Genomic DNA, 12,256 nt, shown 5'->3' with positions numbered 1-12,256 from the left:
ATATGGAATTGAATGGGTTCCTGGCTGAAAACGGCTTTTAGGGAGAGAATCAGTCAACATGCTTAGCAACGGCCTGTGTAAAATATGTAGTTGTTTTTACAGAGCTCTTAACTAAGCCTTGGAAACTGGAAAGTCATTTAATACGCTCTCTGGGAGAGGGGATTCTGTGGTGCTAAGAGTAGGATATTACAATTTCCTCAACAAAGAAAAAAAAAATATGCACATAACACCTGTGAGGCAGAGTGGAAATCACTTACCGGGGCCATAAAACTGTAGTTTACAGTCAAATTGTTTACCTTAAGGTAACTGTCAGCTCTGATGCACCTCCTTGGAGCCAATATTCATCTGTGGGTTGGAGCTATGACTCAGGATGCTCATTCCAGCCCTGATCTGTAATTTGAACAGCAGTTTTTTTCTTTTCAGCAGCAAGCTCATGTGCTCATCCAGAGCCCAAGGGAGATGTGGACTTAGTTATTCACAGAGTGCCAAGAATAAGGGGGTGGTGGAGACCCCCATGTTTATAGAACCACTTGTATTCAACTACAGATTAGTTCTACATATCTTTAGGTGTTGGGGAAAAATCTGCTGATAAGCTCCCAGATAAGCATTTGCAGTAAACACACGATAAATGTGTTGCCGGGCGGGGAATCATTTAAAATGAAACAAGATGGAGTGTCTATGGTAGAGCTTGGGGGTGGGGTTGGAGTTTGAATCGTATTTTTAAACCCGCTAAGGAAGCTTGCTCTATAGAAGAACTAACTGTATTTTTGTAGAGCACACCCATATTCATCTTTTAATATATCTTTTGTGTAAGTCCTGTTGTGTTGTCAAGGCCACACTTTAAGTGAGGGGAAAGTATAGAATAGCTTCGTATTTGTAAACAGGCTCTGGTAGATTGAAAACATTTACTTTGATATTCTTGAAACAAACTCAGATTTGCTTTTAAAAGAGGATCTGGGAAGGAGAAAGAGGCAGGCCCTGGGAGGCAGGCCTTGCTCTCAGCAAGGCTGTGCTGGCACTCTGGAGAATCTTCAAGAGGGCAGGTGGAGTGGTCTTCATGAGGTGAGGCAGTTACTCATTAAAATTGTGGGGAAATGCCAAATAACAACCACAGAGGCATTCTCCTCACCATGGGAATCTTTTCTGCTTTATTCCAGGGGATTGAGTCTGTTAGATGTGCACCCAACCCTTGTATTGTCCAGAAGCTCCACCATAACCTTTTCTTCTTTATACTGTGAGGTCCTAGTATACAGGTGCTGGGCTTCATGTTTCTTCTGTTGGCACCCTTGAAGCCCAGACCATCTATCAGGCAAGTAATATAGAATCCTCTTTAAAAAAAAAAAAGGCCCCAGGGGCGCCTGGGTGGCTCAGTCGGTTAAGCGTCCGACTTCGGCTCAGGTCATGATCTCACAGTCCGTGGGTTCAAGCCCCGCGTCAGGCTCTGTGCTGACAGCTCAGAGCCTGGAGCCTGTTTCAGATTCTGTGTCTCCCTCTCTCTGTGACCCTCCCCCGTTCATGCTCTGTCTCTCTCTGTCTCAAAAATAATAAACGTTAAAAAAAATTAAAAAAAAAAAAAGAGCCCTGTATGGGGCACCTGGGTGGCTCAGTGGGTTAAGCGTCTGACTCTTGATTTTGGCTCAGGTCATGACCTCACAGTTTGTGAGTTTGAACCCCACACTGGGCTCAGTGCTGACAGTAGAGAGACTGCCTGGGATTCTCTCTCTCTCTCTCTCTCTGCACCTCCCCCACTCACTCTCTACCTTTTTCTATTAAAATAAATAAATAAACATTAAAAAAAAGAAAAAGTCCCTGGAACCAAATTGCCTTGGTTGAACTGTGTAACTCTGAGTAAATTGCTTAATTTTCTCTGTGTCTCAGTTTCCTCATCAGGAAAAGGGGGACAGTAATAATATTAAATGGGTTAATGTATACAAAGTGATTAGAACAATGCCTTAAAACAGTGATAACTGCCAAATAAATATTAGGTACTATTTTTAGTCAGACTGAAGTTCTAGGCATTCAGGTCTTCCCTTTATTTGGGTCTAGCGTCTGGACATCTATAATGCAGTGTGTATGCATTCCTGCTTTGTTCCGGAAATAATTTCAGATGGCATTTATGTCCTGGCTTACAGAATACATTTCCATAAGACACTTATAATCATCTAGAGTTGGAAGACAGATCCCATGCTTCATCCCAATGTACCTAAGTCACTTGGCCCAAACCAGCTCATCCTTTTGTTCTCCAAAAAGTGTAAGAATTAGAAGGCAGTGCCTGGGCAGCTTAACACTCTCATGCAGTGGTGTTATTGAGGGTTTTCATACCATTTAATTATAGGCAGAATTGCCCTCTGGATCAGGTCATTCAGAGAAAATTCCATGTCATGGAAACATAAAACCCTATTTCTTTTCCAAGGATGGAGGTCTTCTAAAAAATCTGCTTGTCCAATACATATTTTTTTCTTTTTAAAAGAAATTTTCTTGGCTGGTTTAGGTAACTGGGTTTATTAAAAATGGATGCTATTTATTCTGCCTTTAAATGGCCCCTTCTAGGGAGCCCAAAGGATTTGAGAAGATGATCTCATGCCAGAGGAGCCAGGACTCTCACCTGGATTGTGTCAGAGGTAGGGCAAGAAAACTGTCCTCAACCAAAGAAGTTGAGTTTTAGATCTAATTTGAGTTTTAAAATTTTTATCAATAAATCAACCAATCTTGATACCTTACTATATGGATGAGACCCTATGCTAAAAGCTGTAAGTTATAGACTGTGTCCTTAAGGAACATAAGTTTAGTATAAATGTTCCCTTTTAAAGTAATTGCTAAGTGAAGGTTGTGGCAGAGCCCTGTAATTTGTGCTGTCAATGTCCCATTGCAAATCTCTGTGTGAAAGCCAAGGTTGATGCGGAGAGGTGAGAGCCCATTCAGTCAAAACACTGAGCAGACTCTGTTGCACAAGCAAATGTGTTATCATATTTGGAATGCAACTGGCTTGGGCTTAAGCTATCAAATGTCTGAGTTCTCTGGTCCAAATAGTTTGGGTGGGATGGCTTTGATTCAAAAGGCTCTTTTGCTGATTTTAATTAGGTAGAAACACAATTTAAGATGAGTTATTCACTGCTTGTTAACCAAGGAAGATGGCCTGAAGCTCCACTCAGTCCCCAAGAATTTCTCAAGTGCTTTTTTTCTGGCTGTGAAAATAGTCTTTCACATCCAGAAAAAATAGGGAGGGCTTATTTAGGGAAATCTATGCCTAGAAACTGTCAACTTTAGATCACTATAAAATGTATAGATATGAAAACAAATGGTCTTAATATGATTATATGCATTTTCTCTATGGTATGTGCACGTATAGATCTGTGTGTAATCAGGGGACCTCCACCTCCAAACCAGCCCTTCATTAGACTGTCATGAATGATAAAACCTAGATGGGGTAGGGGAGGGGAGGACAGGGGAAGGGAGGACAGGGAAGCTGTTTGTGTGCTCATGCACAACAAGGACGGTGTGTGTATGTGTGCTCATGCACACCAAGTGCCTATTACCTCTTGCCTATTCTCACTCCTTCCCTGGGTCTCACAACTTTTCCATGAGCATGAGTCGTTTCTAGTTTCCCTGACACCTTATATGCTGGAGGGAGAAAGGGGCAGCTGCCAGCAAAATGAGCTAAGGCTCTGCTGGTTGCTGCCCTGTCCTCCTACCTAGAATCTGGCAAAAATTCAAAGAGGAATAAATATGATGGAGGAGCCCAAGGAGGAGAAGGGGAGATGGTGTAAGAGGGGTAGACATGGACACATGTTCATGCAATGTATCCATTTATTTAACCCAAGGTCCAGATCAAGCACTGTGTTAGGCTTTGACAATCCAAAATCAATTCACCTACTTATGCATTCATTTTTTCAACAAGTATTGGTTCAATGACCAGTATGTATCAGACACTCTAGGCACTAGTGTTCAGCAACAAACAAGACAGGAGGCACTGCTCTCATGGAGCTTGCCTAACAGTCTAAGGTGGGAGACAGGCAAGCAAATAGGCTTGACGCTCAGGAAGTGTACTTATACAACCTTGAGGGTTAGGAAAATCTTGCGGGATGAAACTAAACTAAGATGTAATGGATGAGAGCGTTACCAGATGAGACCATCTTTCAGCTAGGTCTTGAAACTGACCAGTAGACCCTAATGTACTTCTTTTGGAGTCTTGTACAGCATTTATTTTTTCCTAGCATAGGACATTTGGTGACTTCTTAGATCGAGATGATGCAGTTTTCTTTCCATTCTTTTTGCAATTTGCTAATAATATTGTCACATTCTTTTTAAAAAGAAAATCTCTAATATGTACCCAAATGTATGACATCATTCTTTTTGAAATTTGGGAAGAATTTTGGAAGCAATGCATCAGAGGATGTAGAGAAGTTTCCTGCCACTTTATGAATTGTGGTAATCATGTTCTCCATTAAATTGTCTCCAAGGACCAGATGTTGTCAGGAAGGTGGGATAGAGGAACATTTATGCACCACAGGTGAAACTTGGCATGGACCGTCTGGAGAAGAACCTGGTAGTTAGCAGTTGGTCAAATTTAAGGCATTGCACTCCTGAGTCGGTGTCTCAGATAAACTTTCACAAGTGTCCATAAAGAGACATGTGCAAGGGGGATCATTATAGTGCTGTTTGTGGTTGAAGGTAGGTGGACGACAGTCACCATTCAGGAGACATGTGTTGGAAATATGTCATGAAATGCTCTGTAGCTGGTAGAAGTAACTGGCAAAGTATGAAGCATGAGAGACTGAGTGACAATTTATAAGAAACATGAGATCTATAATATAATAACACTCAGATAAATTAATAAGCACATATACAAATAAGAGGATTTGTGTTAAACGTTAGAATGACTTCCTGGTATGGGTCGGGAAAAAGGGGAAGGGAATGAGAGAAGAGGAAGAACTAACTAACTAACTAACTAAATAACACAAGTGAGTAGCCCTTCTTGAACCAGTGTAGATAATGTGCGATGAACTGGGGTGTGATTAAATAATGTTTGTGAGGTCCTCTAGAAAAAGTAGAAAGAAAAGAAGAATAGAAGGAAGGGAGGGAGGGAGACAGAGAAATGAAAGAGAGTACGAAGGAGGTAGAGCAAAGTAGGAAGGATGGAAAGCAAGGGAGGAATGCAGAGCCATTCTGTAGCCTCCCTTCCCTTGCTGTCCCAGGATGGAAGCTTTCTCCCAGATTCTCACCAGCCTGCAGAGCTGGGCAGGAGAGGACAGCTAGAGCTCACCCACCAGTGTTGAAGAGGCTGTTAGGGTTTACAAGATGGAACAGAAAGCTTGGGGTTCAGTAATGCATAACAGAGGAAAGAAGAAACTTGGGGGAAATAAGGAGTTAAGGGTACTAATGTTGGGGGATAGGGGGTGTGATGGAGAAGTCAGTAGGTGAGGAAGGGGAAAGAGGTCCTTGTGGAATCCATCTGCCCACCCCTCTTGGAGAAGAGCCTGGCCTCGTGAGAAGGTCAGCCACCTGACCACTGGTCATGGTGAACGATCACACCTTTTCTGGTCCTCATACTCTCCAAGCACTAGCTCCACAGAACCAAGTGACCCCAGCCCCTAAGGAGTGGCTCCAGGCAGCCTGAGGGGCGTTGCTGGTAGGGAGGAGGTTCCCTCAAGCCAAGTGTCTCATGAAAGTGGCACCAAGAGTTACTCTGGGCCCTGAAGAGGGAAAGAGCAGACAGCTGCTTTTATAGCAGCATCTACTTCATCAAGATAAATCCTATGTCAAGGTCATATTATTTGACATTTATGTAGGAAATCATAGAATCGTTAATAATTGAGGGTGCTTCGTGGCCATGTCTGATGTTTTCTAGCTGAGAAAGCTGAGGATGAAGTAGGTTCAAAAGCCCCAATTTATGTTTCCCTATAGCACTTCCTAGGTCTGAAACTGTCACATTCTTATTATGAAAGTCAGGAACGGGGGTGGGGTGGGGATTCTGATCTGAAAAGAATGAGCAATAGGAAAAGGAAAATGCCTATGCTTCCAAGATTCTGTTTTTAGATAATTATTTTTATTATTTAAAAAAGGGCAGAGACTAAAAATACTTGACGTATCAGCATGGTCAATCTTAAATTGATTATTCTTCAAGGTTTTCCATACAACACTGAGAATGAATTAAATTTCCATTCCTGAAAACATCTGACAGAAGAAATTCATACCTTACGTATCGTATAATGAAAAAGAACACGAGCATGGCATTTGCAGAAGGAGGAGAAAAAAGCTTTCCTGAGAATTATTCCTTGAGATCTTTGAGTTCAAACATCTGTTGGGCAGCTCGTTTTCATAATTGGGAAAGTTGTTTGAACCTTTGCTCTCCCCTCCCACCTCCCTTTCTGCTCTTTTACTTCTATAGGAGTGGAGTAATTAGCTCCTAAAAGAGTTAACAAAATACATTTTATTCTACCTGTTTTACTTTCCTATTTATGGATTCATTCCTTCCTCTCATAGCAAGCACAGTAAAACATTTGTTTTTAATAAGAAAAATAGTTGTTTAAATAAGTTAAACTTTTTTTTTTAACCAGAACTTGCAAGTTCATTTCTGGCATTTGCTCCTAGTTGAGTCCATTTATTTATTATTGTCCCAGATTAATAGCCTTTTAATTAGCAGTTATTAATATAAAATGCAATATTTATCCTCTCATCCGAGGAAAGAGAAAGAAAAACACATATATTTTATTAGTAATTTTTGGCCCTCTGCCATTTGGTAGCTAAAAAAAAAATAAATGTATATGTTACAGTAAACACACATTTGTTACATTACATTCTGGAATATACCATCTGTATTTGTCTGTGTACTCAGGAAAATTATATATTGTTCACCTGGGTAGCAATTTGTGTTCTGGCAAATCTTTATTTGCTCTCAAGGGAACCTATTTAATATAATTACATTTAATTGATATTTGTGGTGGTGGATTAAGGAAAAAAGAACCGTCATTTAATACGTTTCAGGATTTTATGGGTCTTGTATTTCTTGGCTTGGTTTTCAAAATACATGTAACCACATTTTTTAAAGCTAGGTACTTGGATAATTCAATCCTTTATTAAAATAGTACACCAAGAGGGTAGAGTTTAAAACTATCTGACATCCTTCTGCTAAAACAATGAAGAAAGAATTAAATCTTTATCCTCCCAAATATTCTTTTATATTTGTGTTTTCTAAAGGTTTTTATGATTAAAATACATTGCCCATGATTTAGCTGATAATTTGGTGCACATCCAACCCCATAGAAAGTAACTGGTTAGCTGCTGAAAGAGGGAACACACTAACTTTTCTCCCTTCCTCACACTCTCAGCTGTGAATTTGGTTTTCCTCTTATGTCAAATGCAATAGAACTTTCCTTTCTCTGTTTTCCATCAATGTGGAGCAGACGATTTTTTCAAATGACGGCTTTAGGCAAACTTCAGGGCTGCTAAATATGTCAAACCTGGAAAAATGATACCTCAGGTTGTATTGCTGTTAGTTCATAAAGTTGTTTGTTGATTTTTAAACTCTTTTTAAAATACAAGCACTCCTAGTGAGCAATATAGCCACCAGTTAAATAAACAGATTAATTATGTATAAAAATGTAATTGAGACCAGCTAATGCTGACACATGATAGTTGTCACAGACTTTAAGTTGACATATGCATAGCTGAAGACAGAATCAGCTAGCATATTTATGCCTAAGCATATTAATTTTACTTATAGTGGGAAAATAATTACTAAATAAGAATCCATGAGACACAAATTTTTTTTCTGACTTTCAAGGAAAAAATGTCTATATAAATGACAAGATTCCAGGTAAAGGCAGAATACTTCACATAAAGTGAGCCAGTAATTTCCGTAGGCCTGTTCTTCTGTAAGAGCACTGACTCATTATCAGGGCCATTTCACCAAAAGGAACATCCAGCTGATGTCTCTCTTTGTTTCTCCCTCTGTACCCACAAAAAATGCATAAGTGAAAGAGTCTTATCTAACATCTCAAAGGCAATGATGGGAATTCTTTTTTTTTTTTTCTCCCTCTGTACCCACAGAAATGCATAAGCGAGAGAATCCTAACATCTCAAAGGCAATGATGGGAATCCATCCATCATCTGGTCCTAAAACTCAGTTTGCCAAAGAGAGAGCAGAACAAGAGTTCACAGGCTGAGTAATTCTAATCCTGGTGGTTAAGAGACAGCATCAGGCCTTCTATGTATGGAGAAGGGTGCTGGGAACTAGGGGATGTGGGTTTCTGACTCTTGGCCACTCTGGACTTCTGGCTCCATCTTTGTAGAAGGAGGGGATGGACAGAGGATTCCTATGAGCCCTTCCAGCTCTACGTTTTCTTGGGATCTTATTCTTTCACCTCTTTAGTTGCCATGTATGCAGATCCCTAGTTCTAATACAGTTTCTACATATAAACTAATAATTATCCTATTTCTGAGGGAAGACTTCTAGTCCTCATTAGTTCTTGTTCTCAGAGGACAGTGAGAATTTCCCTAGCTGAGGTCCATAAAATATGTACATCATTAAATATTAAATTATCCAAACCCTTCTCCACCACCTACCGCCTATTTTCCCAGGTAAAGAAACTGAGGCCCAGAGAGGTCAAATGACTTGCTCAAAGTCTCACAGTATCAGGAACTAGACCCACTGTTCCAGGCAAGAGGCTTTCTGCCAACCAGCTGTGCTGTAACTACTCAATTACTCAATATTGGACAATTTCACTTGGCAACCTAGTAATCCTGAAAGCCGAATAATAAGTTGACTCCCGACATTGTTTTTGAGTTGTTTGATGTTTCAAGTTCTTTTGAGCATTTTTGTGGGTTGAGTGAGGGAACAAGGAGGGTGGGGGAAGAGAGAGACTGAGGAACAGACAGAGAAATTTGTTTCCATTGGAGAAGATGGGAGAAGATTCCCCTTCCTTTGATAGAAATAACTTTGTCTTTAGGGACATGAGAATATATTTCCTGTTGCCTCCCACCTCCTTTCCAGGGCTAATTCCTTCTCTAAGAAATCAACAACTAGAAGAATAGGGCAATGTCAAACTGTTACTTAAAATTCCCAGGTGGGACCACTTGTTCCCGCAACTTTAGTGTGAGGTAGGTTTCAGTAAGAAATTCCTGGGCTGCCATGTCATTTTGCATTAAACCATCAGTTTGTTGGCTTGAGATGACAGCGTATCACACATCCAAATAATTTTTCTGTCAAGTCGATTCAGAGAGAGAACAGGGATGAAATATGGAAAAGCAAGTTTGAGAAAGATGGAGTTCTTTCTGATGAACGGAATAGGACATTTTCTCCCTGTTTTTATTTTAAGGTTCTGAACCTATGGCTCTTCACTCTGGAAACTGACACGTGTCCAGGCTTGAAATTATACTGTTTAACATAAAGAAGGGTGAGAGAGTGACAAGGGTGTACTCAATACGAGGTATCAAAAGCCAAAGGGCTCATAAGCAAGAGAGAAAAATCACCCGGACTCAACAAAATGCAATTTTGGATGAAGCCTGTCCTTTCTTTGATATGAAAATGAATTAGCTTCTGTTTTCCTCACCCTCAATAACCTAAGTTGGGATCACCTGAATTGAGGTATTAAAAGAGCATCACTAGATATAGAAACAAAGCTAGAATAATTTTGAGGATCACTTATTTCTCTAGTTGAATAAATTGGACAGATCCTGACAGTGCATCTACAAAAAATGGAAATCACAATAACATGCTGATCAGGGAGCCTTTTTGGAGGGATGAATGTGTGTAGTCGGAAAATGTGGAATTTGAGGTCCCTCTTCTGCCTTTTTAAGTGTCATGTGATCTTGGAGGAGTTACTTATTATTGTGAAAATGATCATTATTTATTAGATGTTTTCCATGTGTCAGAAGCTAAGCTACACTGTTTGTGTATATTATATAATTTCATCCTCAAAATACCCACAAAAGTAGGTATTATTAACCCTATGTCATAGATATGTAAACTGAGGTCCAAGTTCACTTGCCTATGAAGTGACAGATTAAGATTTGAAAGCAAGTTCGTCTGATGTGAAGACTGATGCCCTCAACTAACCACTACTCTCTATGGAAAAAAGTTCTTTGTAAGATGCCAGTTATTTTTTAAGTTAGCGATTCTTGTCAAGTAATAATTTTATAGTCATCTTGTAAGGTAACTTCAGTTACTTTAAGTAGTACCTTCAGGCTACAAGTAGCATTTATTTGGCAATAAGCAATTTTTGATAATAATGGCTACCATGTATTGAGTTCCTATGCTGTGCTGGATCCAGTTCTAAGCACCTGAGATGTTCTGATGTCTTTAATCCCCACAACAACTTTGTGAAGGAGGTGCTATTTTTATCCCCATTTCACAGATGTGCAAACCAGAACACTGAGATCTTTATAACCTTCCCAAAGTCTCACTGCTGGTGATTGGCTCAGCTGGGATTTAAACCCAGGTAGGCTGGGAGTGCCTGGGTGGCTCAGTCAGTTGATTTAGGCTCAGGTCATGATCTCAGGGTTCTTGAGTTTGAGCTCTGTGTTGGGCTCTGCGCTGACAGCTCAGAGCTTGGAGCCTGCTTCAGATTCTGTGTCTCCCTCTCTCTCTGCCCCTTCCTCACTTGTTCTCTCTCTCTGTCTCTCTCTCTGTCTCTCTTTCTCTGTCTCTCTCTCAAAAACAAATAAACATTAAACCCAGACAGACTGGTGTAGAACCAGAGTGTATAACGTCACCTCTTTGAAGTATGTGTGTAAACCCTGGATGAGTGAGTTCACAAAAGGAGGTCTTGCTCATGTGTCTGGGGAAGCAGAGAGCTTGTTGATGCTTCAGGTTGACAAGTGGGAGCTCTTCTGTAGAGATTTGTTTGGGGTATCTAGCTACAGGGACTACTGCTTTCTTTGTCTCCTTTCTTAATTAACCCTCATTAATCAGTGGACCCTGACAAAAACCCAAGTCACAGTCTGTGCCAAGCAGCCCACCTTTTAATCCTCCTGACTGTTCAGGACTCCATTCTCAGCTTGGTTGTTGCCTTGACAAGCTGGAGAATTGCAGTATGAAGGACAAGACAGAAGGGAGACCACGAAGAGGTAAACCCGCTTCATAAGACCTATGGTTGGTTTCCACCAAGCAGCTCTCTGGAGAATCTCTGCTTTGATCTCCATAATGTCCTTGGAACTTCCCTGTGATGCACAAGGTAGGGTCCCTCCAACTCTAGAAGGGTAGAGAACAAAGTTGTGTTGCCTAATAGTGCTCTTAATTATAAACAAGAGAAGTTGTCTATTTTGTTATCTTATACCAAAATGAGTTTATTAGAGAGAGCTACTGAGTAGTTCACAGAATAGTAGGAAGGCCAGCAAACCAACTCAGAAATGGAAGAGGAAGCAAGAAGGGGTGTACAGGGAAATGGCCTGGTCGGGTACTGCAGCCACTGCCGGTGAGCGCTGGACCCCACCCTGTGGGCAGGAGTGGACCTGGAGGCCTCTGCTCTACCGGAGCTCTGCAGTTGCCCTTGTTTTTTTTGTCTCACTTGCCTCAGATTCAAACTCGGCTTGCAATAAGCAATTGGCCCATTTTCAAATCATATAGAGCAGGAATTGCCAGAGGTTAGGAAGAGCAAAGACTGGCCTTTTTGGCTAAAGATTCAGAGGTTGGGCAGTCAAAAAAGCATTACAGCTGTCCACCACACGATTACTGATCTATTTATTGGGAACCTAATTTGCCACATCCAATCCTGAGTAACTCTGTTGGTTCAGTATGTCCATTTTACAAATGTGGAAACTGGAATAGGGAAGGCTGGTAACTTACTGCCATCTCTAATGCTGGGATCACCTTTAGCAAGTTGCTTCTCAACTGGAGAAGCACCAGCTTAGGCAGGAGGAGTCATGCTTTTGTTCACATATTGGTTGGATGGACGTCCTCTCTTCTCTTGGGAGAACTAAGAACCAAACTGTCTCTTGTAAAGTGCTTCGGCACCTTTGCCATTCTGGCAGGAGCAGAGCCTGAGGTGTCTAAAGAGGAAGACGGGTAATAAGAAGTGTAGTCTATAAAATGCACAATTTATTTCTATATATTCATTTGCATCTGGTATGCACACAGCTGTTAAATATATTCCCAAAGAACAGAAACATTATCCATTTCCATAATTTTTGAATTATAGAAATATTTAGTAAAACTGAAAATACAGCGAGCTTTTATAGGCCGTTATAGTGATTGAAAGGCCCTGACAACTTCTCATAGTTCACAGTCATGGGAAACATATGTGCAGATCTCCTTAAG

Source organism: Panthera leo, chromosome B1, assembly GCF_018350215.1.
Source record: "Panthera leo isolate Ple1 chromosome B1, P.leo_Ple1_pat1.1, whole genome shotgun sequence".
Taxonomy (NCBI): domain Eukaryota; kingdom Metazoa; phylum Chordata; class Mammalia; order Carnivora; family Felidae; genus Panthera; species Panthera leo.
Note: the sequence above shows the minus strand (reverse complement) of the source record.